Below are 20,112 nucleotides of genomic sequence, written 5' to 3' on the forward strand. Positions count from 1 at the left end.
TGCCAATATGGCAGCCACTGGTCATATGTGGCTCTTCAGCACTTGAAACGTGTCTAGTCCTAAGGGGATGAGATATAAGTGTAAAATACGCACCAGATAAGATATTTCTGTGCCCCAAAAGTGCTATATAAACACTGTACTCTAGTGAATGAATATGTTTCTCACAAGGATATGTGTTAGCAGTTCTGAAACTACATGTATGCTAGGGTTGAATAAATAAGTCAATGCATCATAGATGATGAGATTTCTCACTTTCAGGGAAAGAAATTACAACTAAACCAGGGGAGAAGGCTAGAAGAAATGTTGTGGTGCTGGATGAGGGTCTGAGATACCGTATGAACTCATGTTTATTTACTTATTCGCTTTTATATTTTTCCATTAGCGGTTAGCAAGTAGTCTGTAAGGTGATACTATAGGCTGTAGGGTGTACAGTCTATAGGGTGATACCTTGCCACTGTAAGAATAACCAGTTTCCCCAACACTCATTCACCTACAATTTTAATATTCATTGATCAAATTGACCTGAATCAATATTTAATTGGAGGTTGAAAAACTAGTGATTTTCAAATTCTATCATTCCCACTGAAATAATTCAGTAAGTGATGACTAGGTACCCAGCTAGTTGACAAAATCCTTCATAGCCCATAATGCAGGTCAAGTTATTTTATACTGATAGTTACCAAGATATGAAGCTTTGCTTCTCATTTGTACACTGAACGTTTGAGGTATGTTGCAGGTTCTGTAGGATTTTGTGAGCTACTCTAAGACACAATCACCATGGGTACCTGGGGTAGCCAAAATGGCATCCACAATGGGATCTAAAAGCTACCCTAAGAGAGTACTCCAGGCCAGGCACAGTGGCTCACGCCTGTAATCCCAGCACTTTGGGAAACCGGGGTAGGTGGATCACTTAAGACCAGGAGTTTAAGACCAGCCTAGCCAAAATGGCAAAAGCCCACCTCTACTAAAAATACAGGGGAAAAAAAAAAAAAGCCAGGCATGGTGGCTCAGGCCTGTAATCCCAACTTCTTGGGAGGCTGAGGTGGGTGGATCACCTGAGGTCAGGAGTTTGAGACCAGCTTGGCCAACATAGTGAAACCCTGTCTCTACTAAAAATACAAAAATTAGCCAGGCATGTTTGATCACGCCTGTAATCCCAGCCAGCTACTCGGGAGGCTGAGGCAGGAGAATCGCTGGAAACCAGGAGGCAGAGGTTGCAACCAGGCGAGATCATACCACTGCGCTCCAGCCTGGGCAACAGAGCGATACTCTGTCAAAAAAAAAAAAAAAAAGGAAAGGAAGGAAAGAAGGAAGGAAGGAAGGAAGGAAGGGAGGGAGGGAGGGAACTCCAGAGTCAAATACGTTTGTAAAATGTTGAGTTAGGCTCAGTCAAGACATTTCTTTATTACGAATGAGATTAGGAGACTTTTAAACACTTTACTAATGTTGTTTTGTAAAGCTGAGAAAGGAGGCAGTACAAAGTAGCATTTTCCAAACTTATTTGACTAGACTAGTGTTCTACATAATGCACTTTGGGAAATGTTGATGTGCACCATTATAATTTTTTTTTTTTTAAAAAGTATTTTTCCGGCCTGCGTAGTTCACCCACCTCCCTTTCTGCCTCTACTGCCGCCATGGTGCCCATAAAGAAGCCTGTGGCGAAGGAGGATAAAAAAAAAAAAAAAAGAAGAAGAAGCAGGTTCTGAAGTTCACTCTTGATTGCACCCACTCTGTAGAAGATGGAATCATGATGCTGCCAATTTTGTGCAATTTTTGCAGGAAAGGATCAAAGTGAGCAGAAAAGCTGAGAGTCTCGGTGGAGGGGGTATGACCATCAAAATGAGCAAGAGCAAGATTACTGTGACTTCTGAGGTGCTTTTTACCAAAAGATATTTGAAATATCTCACCAAAAAATATCTGAAGAAGAATCACCTGCTTGATTAGTTGCAGATAGTTGCTAACAGCAGAGAGTTAGGAGTTACATTACTCCAAATTAACCAGGATGCAGAAGAGGAGGAAGATGAGGATTAAAATTCACTTATCTGGGCCGGGCACAGTGGCTCACGCCTGTAATCCCAGCACTTTGGGAGGCCGAGACAGGCAGATCACGAGGTCAGGAGATCGAGACCATCCTGGCTAACATGGTGAAACCCCGTCTCTACTAAAAAATACAAAAAACTAGCCGGGAGAGGTGGCAGGCGCCTGTAGTCCCAGCTACTCCGGAGGCTGAGGCAGGAGAATGGCATGAACCCGGGAGGCGGAGCTTGCAGTGAGCTGAGATCCGGCCACTGCACTCCAGCCTGGGCGAGAGAGCAAGACTCTGTCACAAAAAAAAAAACAACAAAAAAAAACCAAAAAAATTCACTTGTATGACTTCCTGAATAAAACTTGGGAATCAAAAACAAAAATAAAGCATTTTTCAAACCGAGACAAGAAAATAAAGAAAGAGCGCTATCAGAGATACATGTCATTACTCTCCCTTGCACCCTCCCCCCAACTATAACAGCCACATTTTGGCACTCAGATAAGAATATCATGGCTTGGTATGTTCTCACTGCATCATCATCTCTCTGCATGCATGAGCTATTGTTGTATGAGACATTTATAAATCAACTGCCCCCTAGGTCTGGGAGAACCTATATTGGAGAGAAGGAGGAATAGGAAACATTATATCTGTACTACTTGTTAGGCACTGTGCTAAATATCTCGTGTTAGCTCACTTCACCCTGACAGCAATTACATGGGGTGAATATTTTAGCTCCATTTTACAAATTTGGAAATACAGGCTCAAAGTAACTTAACCAAGTTCATACAGCAGTAAATGGTAGAGCCAAGATTCTAATTCAACTGTGTCTGGATCTTTCCAGTGTCACACCTCTGGAAGCCAAGGGCCTTCTAGGTACACTAAATAAGTTTCTATGGGAAAAGAAAATTTCCTCTTCTGGAACTGTTTCCAGGATTAGACCTGACTATTGAGGAACAAGGGGTTGAGACCTAACCTGAAATAAGGGGATTTTCCAAATTTTCCCATTTGGTATGGCTTTTTTTTTTTTTTTTTTTTTTTTGAGACAGAGTCTCAATCTGTCACCCAGGCTGGAGTGCAATGGCATGATCTCGGCTCACTGCAACCTGTCTGCCAGGTTCAAGTGATTCTCCTGCCTCAACCTCCCGAGTAGCTGGGACTACAGGCATGCGCTACCATGCCCGGCTAATTTTTGTATTTTAAGTAGAGATGGGGTTTCACCATGTTGGTCAGGCTGGTCTCGAACCCCTGACCTCAGGTGATCCACCCGCCTCTGCTTCCCAAAGTGCTGGGATTACAGATATGAGCCACAATGCCCGGCCCCTTCAGAGTGCATTTCATTCCTTTCCTCAGATTACACGTCTGTATTTCATCCAAAGATTAGAAGACTGGACTATATTTATTGGACTAGTAAATTGCCTGTTTTCACCAATTGTACTTTGGGTAAACTGCAGGATGTAGGACCAAGTAATCCTGACCTCTAGCTAAATGATTCAAGGCACACACACACATTTCTAACATAAATGGTTCTCATTTTCTTTACAGTGACTCTGTAGGCAGAAAATATAATAGACCCTCAAGATAGAAAGCCAGAATGGTATAGTAGAAAAACTATGAGTTTGGGGGCCAGACAGACCTGGGTTTGAATATCACTTGCACCACCTGCTAGCTGTGATCCTGAGAAAATTACTTTAGCTTGCTGGGCTTCAGTAGCCTCATTTATAAAATGGAGATAACCACTAAAGGTGATACATAGGGACAAAAGCGAGGTATTCCTAATGTGGAATTGCTTTCAGAATGAGATTAGGAAGAATCATTTTATAATGGCTGTCAGGCCATCTACACGAAATGACACAAACCAAGCACAATTTGTAAATGTTCGAGATTTGAGACCTAGCCCCAAATACGGTGATTAGGATTTGGTCTCAGGAAAGAATATCTGAAGCTATAAAAAATAAGCCTTAGATGAAACTGAGTATAACAAAAGCTGAATCAAAAATATGATATACAGCTGGGCACAGTGGCTCACGCCTGTAATCCCAGCACTTTGGGAGGCCAAGGCAGGCGAATCGCCTGAGGTCAGGAGTTCGAGACCAGCCTGGCCAGCATGGTGAAACCCCATTTCTACTAAAAGAAATACAAAAATTAGCCAGGTGTGGTGGCAGGTGCATGTAATCTCAGCTACTTGGGAAGCTGAGGCAGGAGAATCATTGAACCCGGAAGGCGGAGGTTGCAGTGAGCCGAGATCATGCCATTGCACTCCAGCCTGGGCAACAGAGTGAGACTCAGTCTCAAAAAAAAAAAAAAAAAAAATACACACACACACACACACACACACATATATATATACACACACATACATATATACGCATACATATATATATGATACACAGTCTTAAAAAGACTGAAAATGGAAATACGTAGATGTACATAGTCATAAAAGGTTTTCCCTATTAAAAGAACAGCCTAAAATCAGTCCTTTGGTGAAGCACCACTAATACAGTCCAGGGCTAAGAGTCCCTGACACACGAACACAAACATCTGGTCCGGGGGCAAGTAAAGCACTAGAGTGTCATGAATATCATCTTTTAATATGTCACTTCTGGCCAGGAGCAGTGGTTCACGCCTGTAATCCCAGCACTTTGAGAGGCTGAGGTGAGTGGATCACCTGAGGTCAGGAGTTCGAGACCAGCCTGGCCAACTTGGTGAAACCCTGTTTCTACTAAAAATACAAAACTTAGCCGGGCGTGGTGGTGCACGCCTGTAATCCCAGCTACTTGGGAGGCTGAGGCAGGATTGCTTGAACGGAGGCAGAGGTGGCAGTGAGCCGAGATCTCACCACTGCACTCCAGCCTGGGTGACAGAGCAAGACTTCGTCTCAAAAATAAGAAATAAAAATAAAATACCAAGCAAAATAAATATAATAAGAGACAACTGGTTAACAAAAAACCCATTGTGAAACACAGCCATCACAGAATACTCACTAGAATGTTTATAGTATATATATCTATATCTAATGTTTATATCTATCTATATCCTTTTTTTTAACCAAAACTACACACAATCTTTGCAAAAAGAAAAATTATTTGTGAAAGAAAAAAGTCAAGACATACAAACAATGGTGAATGCCATGTATTGGGAACCTACTCTGTGTCAGATACCATGCTAAGGGCTTTACATATTCTGAAAATGAGAAGTAAATGACATGAGAAGAAACCAAGACTCAGACATCATGTGACTTACCTAAACTCACACAGCTGGTAAGTGGCAAAGGTGCAATCTGAATCACAGGTCAGTCTGCCATTGTCTGCGTTCTTTACACTACACTGTGTCTCTTCCATGTGATAGTCTTCCTTTAAGGACCCACTTGAGCAGCCAGCCAGCGTGCCAACCCCAGAAGATGTCCCTCTTGTTCCCCATGTACCTCTTTCAAACCTCAAACCTTTAATATGAAGTAACAGAAAGTAAAGTAGCTGGCACAGTATCTGAAATGTAGTAGATTTAAAACAGTAATTCCTATAATGACTGTCCATTAAATTGTTGGAACAGAAAGAATTTACGTGCTTTCTTGGGTTCTTAGCTGTGTTATACAACTTTAAATTAAGCAAAATGTATTATTTAATATTATGTACATGATATTTATATACTTGCTTTGGAAAAAAATTAAGATGATGGCACAAAGTACTTACTTCAATCTCACAGAATAAGTGTAAGTCACATTCAACTTATCCGTATATTCTCCAGGAATTTCCACAGGGGGTCCATTACAAGTGACACGGTTTTCATCTGAATGCTTATAGCTAATAAAAGAAAAAAGAGAAGGGAAGAGAATTTTTATATGAAGCTGACATTGTAAAATTTCCAATTCATGGCTATTCAGGCATGTAATAGGCCAAAAAAAATAGGCTTTCCATTATATTCTACATTTAAAACTCTTTATGATTTAAAATTCTTTTGTATCCAAATGTCCTCCACACTCAAAGAAGACTCAATATACTACCCCAAATTCAAAACTTAGGAACTTTCCCTGTGTCTAAAGGTAGAAAGAGGAAAAAAAAAAAAAAACCTTCTGTCAGCAAATGGCTTTGTTTTTCATATTTCATATCATTCTTTTTTAATATACTAAGTAACACATCCTGTAACCTTAACTGCATGGCTAGAGAATTAGATGAAGCAAAAATCATATTTATAAGCACCCAGAGATTTGAGGGCCTACTGTGTATAAAGCAGCATGCTTAGAAATGAAAGATACTGAAAATATCATCTACATGACCTTTTTGTCTGGAAAAAAAAGTATTAAAAACAGAAGATGGAAACAAACTAAAGAAGTCTGAAATCAGAGAGGAGTGATACAGCTAGCAAACGCCAGTCAGGGATGTGGAGACTCTTTTACTACTCAAAATGTAAAAAGGAATAAAGGAAACATAGGAGAAAAATCAAAAGGAGAAACAGTGATGCTTCCCTTTTGATTTACTTACTCAGCATACAATTTATGCCTTGGCTTCTGTGTAATGAATAATAGGCAATCCTTATGGAATTGTCTATACATGTGTATGCATAATAAAACCATTCACTCACAGTTGGGAAAATTACTGATGTGCAGCTCTATTTGTTTTTGTAACCCGAGTGCCTGGTACATAATATGCCCGTATAAGTGTTTCTAGAATGAATAAATTATATTTAAAGCCAAAAAACTTTATTTTATTTTATTGTTTTATTTTATTTTAAGACAGAGTCTCTTATTTTGAGATGGAATCTCACTCTTTCACCCAGGCTGGAGTGCAGTGGCATGATCTCGGCTCACTGCAACCTCCGCCTCCCAGGTTCAAGCAATTCCCGTGTCTCAGCCTCCCGAGTAGCTGGGATTACAGGCGTCCGCCACCACGCCTGACTAATTTTTGCATTTTTAGTAGAGATGGGGTTTCACCATGTTGGCCAGGCTGGTCTGGAACTCCTGACCTCAGGTGATCCGCCCGCCTCGGCCTCCCAAAGTTCTGGGATTACGGGCGTAAGCCACAGTGCCCGGCCCAGAACACATTTTAAAACAACTATAAATTTTTAAACTTATGATTTTTTTTTGTTTTTTATTGTTTGTTTTTAATTCTCTTTAGCTTTAGAGCCATGAAAAAAAAATAATGATTCTTAAGGCTACAGATCAAAATATAACACTAAAGAGAACAATTAAATTACTGCATGATAATCCACATTATGGTTTACTGTGTAAGTACAGGGCTTGAACCCAGTACAGAAAATATCTGCATTTGATATGAGAAAGATTATGCAGCAAAGATTGTGTTAAGAACTCTCACCAAAGTAGAAGCACTATTTTACTATAAACCTCTAGTCTTATATATGGACTGCATAAGGCTTTATAGGCCAGTTTCAGAACTTTGGCTTTTACTCTAAGTAAGATGTGAAGTCAATGGAAGGTTCTGAGCAGAGGATTGAAATGAGCTGACATTTCCAAAGGAATGCTCTGAATACTGTATTGAGAACAGACCCCCTAGAAGACAAGGGTAGCAGCAGGGAGACTAGTTAGGTTTTTGCAATAATCCAAGTGAGGTAAAATGATATCTTGGACCAGATGATAGTGGTAGAGGAGTTGAGAAGTGGTGGATTCTGAAATACTTCGAAGGGAGAGAGCCACATGGTCTGTCAAAGGATTGGACTGAATAGGGGGTATGAGTGAAGAGGGAAAAAGAGGAATCAAGGGTGATGCCATGATTTGGGGCTTGAGCAACTGGAAAGATGGAGTTGCTACTTACTGAGATGGGAAAAACACCAGGGGGAGCACATCCAAGTAGTCATGTCCTGGCCAGGCGCGGTGGCTCAGGCCTGTAATCCCAACACTTTGAGAGGCCAAGGCTGGCAGATCATTTGAGGTCAGGAGTTCAGAACCAGCCTAGCCAACATGATGAAACCCCATCTCTCCTAAGAATACAAAAATTAGTTGGGTATGGTGGTGCATGCCTGTAATCCTAAGCTACTCAGGAGGTTGAGGCAGGAGAATCGCTTGAGACTGAGGCAGGAGAATTACTTGAGCCTTGAAGGCAGAGATTGCAATGAGCAGAGATCGCGCCACTGCACTCCAGCCTGGGCAACAGAGCGAGACTCCATCTAAAAATAAAAAAAACAAAACAAAACAAAAAACAAGTAGACATGTCAAATAGACAGCTAAATATACAAGTCTAGAGATCTAACAGTCATCATGGTAACACCATGAGACAGGTAAGACTACCAAAGTGTGAGTAAAACTAAAGAAGATAAAAAGTTCAAAGACTGAGTCTAAGGGCTCTCTAACATTAGGAGTTTACAAAAATGAAGAGATTAAGAAGTGACCTCCCAGCACTTTGGGAGGCCGAGACGGGCGGATCACGAGGTCAGGAGATCGAGACCATCCTGGCTAACACGGTAAAACCCCGTCTCTACTAAAAAATACAAAAAACTAGCCAGGCGAGGTGGTGGGCGCCTGTAGTCCCAGTTACTCGGGAGGCTGAGGCAGGAGAATGGTGTAAACCCGAGAGATGGAGCTTGCAGTGAGCTGAGATCTGGCCACTGCGCTCCAGCCTGGGTGACAGAGCGAGACTCCGTCTCAAAAAACAAAAAAAAAAAAAAAGAAGTGACCAGTGAGACAAGAAACCAGGAAAGCTTGGTAACCTAAAACTCAAATGAAGCAAGTATTTTAAGAATAAGAGGCCAGGTGTAGTGGCTCACACTTGTAATCCCCACACTTTGGGAGGCCGAGGTGGAAAGATCAGTTGAGGCCAGGAGTTCAAGACCAGCCTGGGCAATGTAGCGAGACCCCATCTCTACAAATAAAAATAAAAATACAGCCAGACACGGAGGTGCATGCCTGTAGTCCCTGCTACTCAAGAGGCTGAGGTGGGGAGGATCACTTGAGCCCAGGAGTTCAAGGCTACAGTGAGCTATGATGGCACCACTGCACTCCATCCTGGGTGACAGAGTGAGACCCTGTCGAAGGGAAGGGAAGGGAAGGGAAGGGAAGGGGAGGGGAGGGGAGGGGAGGGGAGGGGAGGGGAGAAAGAAAGAAAAGAAAAGAAAAAGAGATGATTAACTATGGTTAAAGTCAGGGAAATTATTAGCCAGCCACAGCGCCTAAAATAAAACACAAACTGTAGACCTAGCAAACAGCTAACTTACTTCCATGGCCTTGGGCAGCTTGTTTAATTCTGAAAAAGATAAATTATAACACAGTCCTTGCCCTCGGGTGGCCTACATAAATGACCTTTACAGCAATTATATAAAAGTTTGATTGTATGTACACATAAACTATTTCTGTAGGCAGTGTAGAATAAATACAACTGTAGAAGATTATTTTCTTGGCTTTTTTCCTCTGAGGCTGAGAGTATGAGATGTGACTACAAAGCATTAAGTTTGATTTTCACATAGCTGGTGAGATTAGCTTCCTGTACGATCACTTTGTTTACTACCTTTTTAACCAAATCCCTTCAAATATGAGCAAGCAGCCTGAGTCAGACCTCACAGTTCATCACCCTAAAATTCTGTTTCCAAATATGGGAAGTGACATAAACAAAAAAGCATGAATGATTGTCCTTGACATTGGTAAGGTATTTCCTGACATCTCTAAGAAGCTATGTTGACTCCTGTTATTTATAAATATGCCCTAAACCTTTTAATTCCTCTTTTATTTCTCATTGGCAACACCTTGCGGAGATAAAAATAAGCTTCAATTGTTTTTGTTTTTTTTTGTTTTTTTGTTTTTTTGAGACGGAGTCTCGCTCTGTGGCGCAAGCTGGAGTGCAGTGACTTGATCTCAGTTCACTGCAACCTCCGCCTCCCATGTTCAAGCGATTCTCCTGCCTCAGCCTCCCGAGTAGCTGGGACTACAGGTGCACGTCACCATGCCCAGCTAATTTTTGTGTTTTTAGTAGAGACGGGGTTTCACCATGCTGGCCAGGGTGGTCTCAATCTCTTAACCTCGTGATCCACCCACCTCAGTCTCCCAAAGTGCTGGGATTACAGGCGTTAGCCACCACACCCAGCCAAGCTTCAAAATTTTTAACACAGCCACTAATTTTAAAAGAATTTCCAGCCGAGCGTGGTCACTCACGCCTGTAATCCCAGCAACTTTGGGAGGTCAAGGCAGGCAGATCACCTGAGGTCGGGAGTTCAAAACCAGCCTGGCCAACATGGAAAAACCCTGTCTCTACTAAAAAATACAAAATTAGCCAGGCGTGGTGGCACATACCTGTAATCCCAGCTACTTGGGAGACTGAGGCAGGAGAATTGCTTGAACCCGGGAGGTAGAGGTTGCGGTGAGCCGAGATCGCACTATTGCACTCCAACCTGGGCAAAAAGAGCGAAACTCTGTCTCAAAAAAAAAAAAAAAAAAAAAATCCTTTCACTAAAATCAGACAGAATTGGATATCTCTAATCATCAGGGAAATGCAAATCAAAACTACAATGAGATATCACCTCACACCTATTAGAATGGCTGTTATTAAAAATCAAAAGGTAGGCCGGGTGCGGTGGCTCATGCCTGTAATCCCACCACTTTGGGAGGCCAAGGCGGGCGGATCACTTCAAGTCAGGAGTTCGAGACTAGCTTGGCCAACATCATGAAACCCCATCTTTACCAAAAATACAAAAAAATTAGCCAGGTGTGGTGGCACGCGCCTGTAATCCAGTTACTCAGGAGGCTGAGGCAGGAGAATTGCTTGAACCCAGGAGGCGGAGGTTGCAGTAAGCCAAGATTGTGCCACTGCACTCCAGCCTGGGCGAAAAGAGTGAGACTCTGTCTCAAAAAAAAAAAAAAAGTCAAGAGATAACCAGTGTTGGCGAGGGTGTGGAGAAAAGGGATCCCTTGTGCACTGTTGGTGGAAATGTAAGTCAGTACAACCATTATGGAAAACAGAATGTAAATTCTTCAAAAAGTTAAAAAATCGAGCTACCATATGATCCAGCAATCCCACTTCCAGATATATATCTGGAAACCAATAGCTATTGTGAATAATAACTAAGATATGAAAACAACCTAAGTGTCCATTGAGGGATAAATGGATAAAGCAATTGTGGTACACACAAATACACACATGTACACACAGAAAATGAAATACTATTTAGCCTTTTAAATGTTTAAAAAAAAAAAAAAGAGATAGTGTCATTAGCAACAATGAGGATGAAGGCAGGAGAATCACTTGAACCCTAGAGGACATTGTTAAGTGAAATAAGCCAGCCACAGAAAGAAAATACTGCATAACCTCACTAATCTATGGAATCTTTACAAAGTTAATACATAGAAACAGAGTAAAACAGTGGTTATCAGGGATGGGGAGGGAAAGGAAATGGGGAGATGTAGGTCAAAAGGTACAAACTTGAAGTCATGTAGGGAGAATAAGTCTAGAGATCTAATATACAGCATGAGGATTATAGTTAATAATATTGTACTATATACTGAAAATTTGCTATGAGAATAGATTTTAGGTGCTCTCATCACAGAAAAAAAAAAAGGGTAACCATGTGAGAAGATGGATAAGTTAATTGGCTTGACTAGTAATAATTTCACTATGTGTATGCATATCAAAACATCAAATTGTAAACCTTAAATGTATACAATTTTTTTAAGTTTTACGGAGAAAAAAAGAAACAAAAACTATGACATAAAAAAGGAGTTGGAAAGTACCAGTGTTCTTAACTATTATGAGACTGTTTATGTAATGAAATTTATGGACTCTTTTCCTCAGGAAACTACACAAATAAAAATTCCCAGGAGTTGATGCATCAGGTTCCACATTAAAAACTCCTAATTCAGCCTTCTCATTTTGCAGATGAGAAAATTAAGTCTATAAAGATCCACACAGGCTGGGCACAGTGGCTCACACCTGTAAACCCAGCACTTTGGGAGGCTGAGGCAGGTGGGTCATCTGAGTTCAGGAGTTCAAGACCAGCCTGGCCAATATGGCAAAACCCTGTCCCCATCACTACTAAAAATACAAAAATTGGCCAGGCTTGTTGGCAAGCGCCTGTAATCCCAGCTACTCGGGAGGCTGAGGCAGGAGAATCGCTTGAACATGGGAGGCAGAGGTTAGAGTGAGCCGAGATCATGACACTACACACCAGCCTGGGCAACAGAGCAAGACTCCATCTCAAAAAAAAAAAAAAAAAATCCACACAATACATTCTCTAACTGTTCTTTCCCTTTGTCCATCAGCTGTTATAATATAGAACAACTTTGGCTAAAGTAAAATAGCCTAAAAACAATGAAGGTGAATTCACTTTTATAAATTCAGGATTGCTTTCCAAAATGCAACCAGCAGAGATGAGACTAAACTCCAGACTTCCTAAGTCCTTGTTCTGTGTTAAAAAAAAAAAAAAAAAAAAAAAAAAAAACACACACCTGGCTGGGCACCAGTGCTCATGCCTGTAATCCCAGCACTTTGGGAGGCCAAGGTGGGCGGATCACGAAGTCAAGAGCTCGAGACCATCCTGGCCAACATTGTGAAACCCCGTCTCTACTAAAAATACAAAAATTAGCTGGGCGTGGTGGTGCGCGCCTGTAGTCCCAGCTACTCGGGAGGCTGAGGCAGGAGAATCACTTGAACCTGGGAGGCGGAGGTTGCAGTGAGCCAAGATCATGCCACTGCACTCCAGCCTGGGCAACAGTGCAAGACTCTGTCTCAAAAAAAAACAAAAAACAAAAAACAAAAAAAAAGAAAAGAAAACATACCTGCCTCATTTACTATATTAATCCACTTCACTTAAGTTTCAAGGGATAATTTTCTCCATTCTAATATTTCAGGTTTTGTAATACCTTGCCCACAGTGGATCATGATTTTATACATTGTGTGATATAGTCCCCTCTTTACCTTTCTTAATTGAAGAATAGGGCCAGGCGTGGTGGCTCACACCTGTATCCCAGCACTTTGGGAGGCCAAGGCAGGCAGATTATTTGAGATCAGGAGTTCGAGACCAGCCTGGCCAATGTGGTAAAACCCCGTCTCTACTAAAAATACAAAAAGTAGCTGGGCGTGGTGGCATGCGCCTAAAGTCCCAGCTACTCAGGAGGCTGAGGCAGGAGAATCACTTGAACCTGGGAGGCGGAGGTTGCAGTGAGCCAAGATCATGCCACTGCACTCCAGTCTGGGCAAAATAGGGAGGCTCTGTTAAAAAAAAAAAAAAAAAAAAAAAGTAAGTAATAATCTTATCTTACAGTTTAAAGAATCCTAGAATTGGAATGTTAAAGGCCACCTGTCTGATCTCGATCTCATACCCAATGCAGAATTGCCCTTTACAATTCCTTGCTTAATAGGTACTATGCTGAATACCTAATTGTGTTATCTCTAAGAGCTGGCTCATCCAGGCTCTTCCTACGTACGTCCAGGGATAAAGTACTCACTAATTCTTGAGGTTGCCTGTCAACTGCTAGAAGGCTCTAATCATTAGCAGACTCAGCTGATACCTTCCTAATAGATTCCACTGATATTAGATCTGTCCTCTGAAGAAACACAAATCTAAATCTAACCCCTGTGTCATATGACAGCAGCTAAATGAAGAGAGTTAGGATACCCTCAATAAGTCTATTCTCTTCCAGACCTATCAGTTCTTCCTCACATTGCATGGTATCCGGATACTTACTATAGGTAGAAGGAGTAAAATTGCCCGTTTGATTTTTCAAAATGTATGCCTAAAGTTATATCACACAGATATACCAAAAGTGAAGATTCTAGTTGAGAATTGCTATATTTTGAAGTAATTTTTAAATCATTGGAGCTAATTAAAAAGAAACTATAATTACCTTTGGGGTCAAGTTTAGCAGTAACCAGTCTTATAATACCCCAATTTGTATCACTTTCCCTGTGATATGTAATAGTAATGTCAACATGGTTGCATAGGTAGAAAGTATTCTTTTTGTTTAATACAGACTACAAAAAAAAAAAAGAAATTTTAAAGTTTGAACTTTTCTTAGAAACTAAAAAATATAAAATCTGGTAACAGAGTAAAGACAAGATACACTACTTCTAAGAAAATTAAGCTACAAATTAAGCATACTGAAGAGTAAATATGCTTTTTTCAGACTAAAACTGCAGCCATGATCATCTGACCTAAAATTAAGGTGTTAGTTGATTCTATAATCTTAGTTGTTACAAAGGAATAATATTGCAAAATTGTAAAATTCATAAATACACATATTTTCCTGGGTTTTAACCACACAAAACTGTGAAGTAATACAAATTAACTAATAAAATTGTATCAGTATATAAAGTTTAAGCATATTAAGAATTTGGGCTTTATCTATGGTAAAAGTAAGGAAGCAATAAAAATAGGAGGAAATGTTTCAGAATGTTAGCAGTGGTATCTCTAGGTGGTCAGATTATTGTCAATAACGATTCTGCTGTTTCTTTATACTCTTCTGTACTTTCCAATTTTTCCATAATTAAGATATATTTACATTTCTAATTGGAAACATCAAAGACAAAAAATGAATTTAACTCTCCCTACCAGGCAAGTGTTCATCAGATTCACTCCATAGTAGCCATAACCTAAAGATAACTGTTCAAATTCCCTAGATCGGTGCTTCTTAAACATCAAAGTGGAGAAGACCGGTCGGCCTGGGCAGCCTGCACTGAAGATGCTGGGAAGACTCCATAGTAATGCTCGTTTGGAATCAGACACCACAATGAAAAAATGGAGACATTATGAAAGCAAACTGAAAAGAAAGAAAAAAGAGAAGTCAAAATCTAGTAAGACTGAAGAGACAGCGGAAGAGGAAGAAACTGTTTCCCCCAAAGCTAAACAAGTTAAAAAGAAAACAGAGCCTTCTGAAATTGACATGAATTATCCTAAATCCAAAAAGGCAAAAAAGAAAGAGGAGCCATCTCAAGATGACATTTCTCCTAAAACCAAAAGTTTGAGAAAGAAAAAGGAGCCTGTTGAAAAGAAAGCGGTTTCTTCTAAAACCAAAAAAGTGATAAAAAATGAGGAGCCTTCTGAGGAAGAAATAGATGCTCCTAAGCCCAAGAAGATGAAGAAAGAAAAGGAAATAAATGGAGAAACTGGAGAGAAAAGCCCCAAACTGAAGAATGGATTTTCTCATTCTGAATCTGACTGTGACCCCAATAAAGCTGCCAATGAAGAAAGTAACAGTGAGACAGAGCAGGAAATACCTGTGAAACAAAAAGAAGGCACTTTCTCTAATTGTCCCATATCTGAAGAAACTATTAAGCTTCTCAAAGGCTGAGGACTGACCTTCTTATTTTCTATACAGGCAAAGACATTCCATCATGTTTACAGCAGGAAGGACTTAATTGCACAGGCATGGAGAGGAACTGGGAAAACATTGTCCTTTGCCATCCCTTTGATTGAGAAACTTCATGGGGAACTGCAAGACAGGAAGAGAGGCCGTCCCCCTCGGGTACTGGTTCTTGCACCTACAAGAGAGTTGGCAAATCAAGTAAGCAAAGACTTCAGTGACATCACAAAAAGGCTGTCAGTGGCTTGTTTTTATGGTGGAACTCCCTATGGAGGTCAATTCGAATGCATGAGGAACGGGATTGATATCCTGGTTGGGACACCAGGTCCTATCAAAGACCGCATACAGAATGTCAAACTAGATCTCACCAAACTTAAGCATGTTGTCCTGGATGAAGTTGACCAGACGTTGGATATGGGATTTGCTGATCAAGTGGAAGAGATTTTAAGTGTGGCATACAAGAAAGATTCTGAAGACAATCCCCAAACATTGCTTTTTTTCTGAAACTTGCCTTCATTGGGTATTTAATGTTGCCAAGAAATACATGAAATCTACATATGAACAGGTGGACCTGATTGGTAAAAAGACTCAGAAAATGGCAAAAACTATAGAGCATCTGGCTATTAAGTGCCACTGGACTCAGAGGGCAGCAATTATTGGGTCATTCGAGTATATAGTGGTCATCAAGGACGCACTATCATCTTTCGTGAAACCAAGAAAGAAGCCCAGGAGCTGTCCCAGAATTCGGCTATAAAGCAAGATGCCCAGTCATTGCATGGAGACATTCCACAGAAGCAAAGGGAAATCACCCTGAAAGGTGTTAGAAATGGTAGTTTTGGAGTTTTGGTAGCAACCAATGTCGCTGCACGTGGGTTAGACATCCCTGAGGTTCATTTGGTTATACAAAGCTCTCCACCAAAGGATGTTGAGTCCTACATTCATCGATCTGGGTGGATGGGCAGAGCTGGAAGGATGGGGGTGTGCATCTGCTTTTATCAGCACAAGGAAGAATATCAATTAGTATAAGTGGAGCAAAAAGTGGGAATTAAGTTCAAAAGAATAGGTGTTCCTTCTGCAACAGAAATAAAAGTTTCCAGCAAAGATGCCATCAGGCTTTCGGATTCCACGCCTCCCACTGCCATTAGTCACTTTAAGCAATCAGCTGAGAAGCTGATAGAGGAGAAGGGAGCTGTGGAAGCTCTGGCAGCACCACTGGCCCATATTTCAGGTGCCATGTCCGTAGACCAGCGCTCCTTCATCAACTCAAATGTGGGTTTTGTGACCATGATCTTGCGGTGCTCAATTGAAATGCCAAATATTAGTTATGCTTCGAAAGAACTTAAAAGAGCAGCTGGTCGAGGAGATTGATTCCAAAGTGAAGGGAATGGTTTTTCTCAAAGGAAAGCTGGGTGTTTGCTTTGATGTATCCACCACATCAGTAACAGAAATACAGGAAAAATGGCATGATTCACCACGCTGGCAGCTTTCTGTGGCCACAGAGCAACTAGAGCTAGAAGGACCATGGGAAGGATATGGAGGCTTCAGGGGTTAGAGGGAAGGCAGTCGAGGCTTCAGGGAACAGTGGGTCAGAAACAGAAGATTCAGAGGACAGCGGGAAGGCAATAGAGGCCCGAGAGGACAGCAACCAGGAGGTAGCAACAAAAGTGACAGATCCCAAAACAAAGGCCAGAAGAGGAGTTTCAGTAAAGCATTTGGTCAATAATTAGAACTAGAAGATTTATATAGCAAAAAGAGAATGATGTTTGGCAATATAGAACTGAACATTATTTTTCATACAAAGTTAAAAGCACATTGTGCTTCCTTTTGACCACTTGCTGAGTCCCTGTCTCTTTCAGACACAGACAAGCTTCATCTAAATTATTTCATGTGATCATTATCATTTATAACTTTATTGCTGCTTCTTCATCAGTTTTTCTTTTTGAAAGGTGTATGAATTCATTACATTTTTATTCTAATGCATTATTTATAGATTAGAAGATAAAATAAAGCATGTATCTGCCTATACTTTGTGAGTTCACCTGTCTTTATACTCAAAAGTGTCCCTTAATAGTGTCCTTCCCTAAAGTAAATACTTAAGGGAGTGTAACAGTCTCTGGAGGACCACTTTGAGCCTTTGGAAGTTAAGGTTTTCTCAGCCACCTGCCAAACAGTTTCTCATGTGGTCCTATTATTTGTCTATTGAGACTTAATACTGAGCAATGTTTTGAAACAAGATTTCAAACTTAGCTGGGTTGTAATACTAAGTTTATACCAGTGTATGCTGTAGATTTGGAAGACGTAGCATGTTTGATATAGATTACCTATACTTATGTGCATTTTGATACATTTTTAGCTTCTCATTATAAGGTGATTCATGCTTCAGTGAATTCTTCACAGATAGGATATATAAAAGTACATTTTAATAGAAAGCCAGGGTCTTTAAGGAATTTCAAATGTATGAGGTAGCTCCATAGCTTTCTTTGTAAGAAGTCTGGATAACTGGTGCTTAAATGATAATGTACTCTGCTTCTTCCTATTGGAAGGTTAACATTATTTACCAAGAAGGACTTAAGGGAGTAGGGGGCACAGATTTGCATTGCTGAAGAGTATGTTAAAAAAAAAAAAAAAAAAAACCATTACAAATAATCAAATGCAAAAAGGTAGCAAATTCATAACTGGAGAGCAAAGAGAAGAACAAGTATGATTTGCATGATAAAGCATTGTTTTAATGGTGAAAACTTCACAGATCACTAATGTCTAAAGGTTAACTTCAAGTGGGCAAGCTGGGGTTTTTAGGTAGTCAATGGCCTAATTCCTAAAGCCACAGTACACGATCTGTTTGTTAAACTGAATCTCTGTTGAAAGTTTGTTTTAGCTGGTTGGATGCTTCCTTTTAAGACAAATTGTATGTGGTTAAGTTGTTTCGAGGGAACTGAAGAACTTGATGTACCCCCTGGCCAGATAACTCTGCCTGATTTCTCAGATATTATTTCTCTGGGAAACATTCTACATAGTACAGGAACTTAAGAGTCGCATTATCTTCTCGCCTTAATTTCCAGAGATTCTTTCTGTACTGGGAATCCTGGAACATACTATGCTAGGAAATGTAAAGCCACATGGTCTGTCTTGTTTTCATTTAATTATTGTGAACACCTAGAATCTTTCTAGGTCTTGGTTTCTCTTCCTTAATCCAGTCTTTAATCTCTAACTGCCCCTTGTTTGATCACCACATACTAGGGGCTCTGATAGACAGCTCAGTTCCTGATCCTTGAGGCAACATCCTTTTTCTATTTTAACTTCAGTTCTGTCCTTGAATCCTGACTAGATGTTTCTTGCCCTCTGGTCTCAGAATTCTCTTGGCTTTTATTCCTTGATCCACTTGCCAGTTTTATCACTTTACCCTTGTTCCTCATGGCTTCCCATCAAGCCATGGGTATTAGGTGACAGTTTAATTTATTAGAATCTAGTTTTGCCCAAATACTGGGCATGGTTTAATAACAACCGAACCATTTCATTATTTGGATAGGCATGGGTACCTTATCAAACAGATTAAAAGGATATGGTATGTAAAGGACTACGTGCTCACAAACAGGGTGTTCCCGATAAGTCCTGCTCTCGAGAAGCTGGGTGTTCCCCATAAGTCCTGCTCTTGCAAACGAAGCAGGGCGTTCCCCATAAGTCCTGCTCTTGCAAACGAAGCAGGGCGTTCCCCATAAGTCCTGCTCTTGCAAACGAAGCAGGGCGTGGGGGGCCTGTTTATATGTAAACATCTTGAAAATCCAGAAAGTCAGGGAAAGGTCAGAAAAACAACAATATGTCTTGTGACTTGGCAACATTGCACAAACGACTGTATAAAATAAAGCGGAGCGCGCCATTCGAGGCGACCGCCATGTTTGTCTTGTCTTGTGTTGTCTTGTGTGTTCATTCCTTTGTTTAGGAAACACGCGGACCCCAACAATGGTACCCGTCCTTTAGGAAAGAACAGCTAAGCGCCGTGGCTCACACCTGCAATCTCAGTACTTTGGGAGGCCAAGGCGGGTGGATCACGAGGTCAGGAGATCGAGACCATCCTGGCTAAACGGTAAAACCCCGTCTCTACTAAAAATACAAAAAAATTAGCCAGGCCTGATGGCGAGCGCCTGTAAAACCAGCTACTCGGGAGGCTGAGGCAAGAGAATGGCTTGAACCCGGGAGGCAGAGCTTGCAGTGAGCCAAGATTGCGCCACTGCACTCCAGCCTGGGCAACAGAGCGAGACTCCGTCTCAAAAAAAAAAAAAAGAACAGCTAAAACCTTGTTGTGGATTATGGATTTAGCTTAAAGAAAAATAATCAGGCATAAATTAAGAGTAAGAGGGAAGATCAATAGAAATTTCACTTCACATAACTTAAAATATGGCTGCTTCAATAAATGAAACTAAAGTTTCTCCTGGATTCCAGAATTCAACCTTTATTTATAAGTGTATAATGTGTGTAGCTACTATGTGGTTTAAATGAACTTGTTGGGCTACCTTGGTAAATGTTATAATTTTCACTATTTTCTACAGATAAAATATTTTCTTTCTTTTTTCTTTTTTTTTTTTTTTTTTGAGACGAAGTCTCGCTTTTGTCCCCCAGGCTGGAGTGCAATGGTGTGATCTCGGCTCACTGCAACCTCCACCTCCCAGGTTCAAGAGATTCTCTTGCCTCAGCCTCCCGAGTAGCTGGGATTACAGGCGCCTGCCACCATGTCCAGCTAACTTTTGTATTTTTAGTAGAGACGGGGTTTCACCATGTTGGCCAGGCTGGTCTCGAACTCCTGACCTCAGGTGATCCACCCCCCCCCCCCCCCGTCGGACTCCCAAAGTGGTGGGATTACACG

The 20,112-nt window shown here is 40.9% G+C and overlaps 2 pseudogenes; both read left to right on the forward strand.

Annotated features, from left to right (window-relative positions):
* The first annotated feature begins 1,634 nt into the window (after nt 1-1,634).
* LOC103232649 (large ribosomal subunit protein eL22 pseudogene) lies at nt 1,635-2,523 on the forward strand (annotated as a pseudogene).
* Nucleotides 2,524-12,493: 9,970 nt separating this feature from the next.
* Nucleotides 12,494-16,977, forward strand: LOC103232650 (nucleolar RNA helicase 2-like; annotated as a pseudogene).
* Nucleotides 16,978-20,112: the final 3,135 nt, after the last annotated feature.

Source organism: Chlorocebus sabaeus, chromosome X (assembly GCF_047675955.1).
Source record: "Chlorocebus sabaeus isolate Y175 chromosome X, mChlSab1.0.hap1, whole genome shotgun sequence".
NCBI classification, from domain to species: domain Eukaryota; kingdom Metazoa; phylum Chordata; class Mammalia; order Primates; family Cercopithecidae; genus Chlorocebus; species Chlorocebus sabaeus.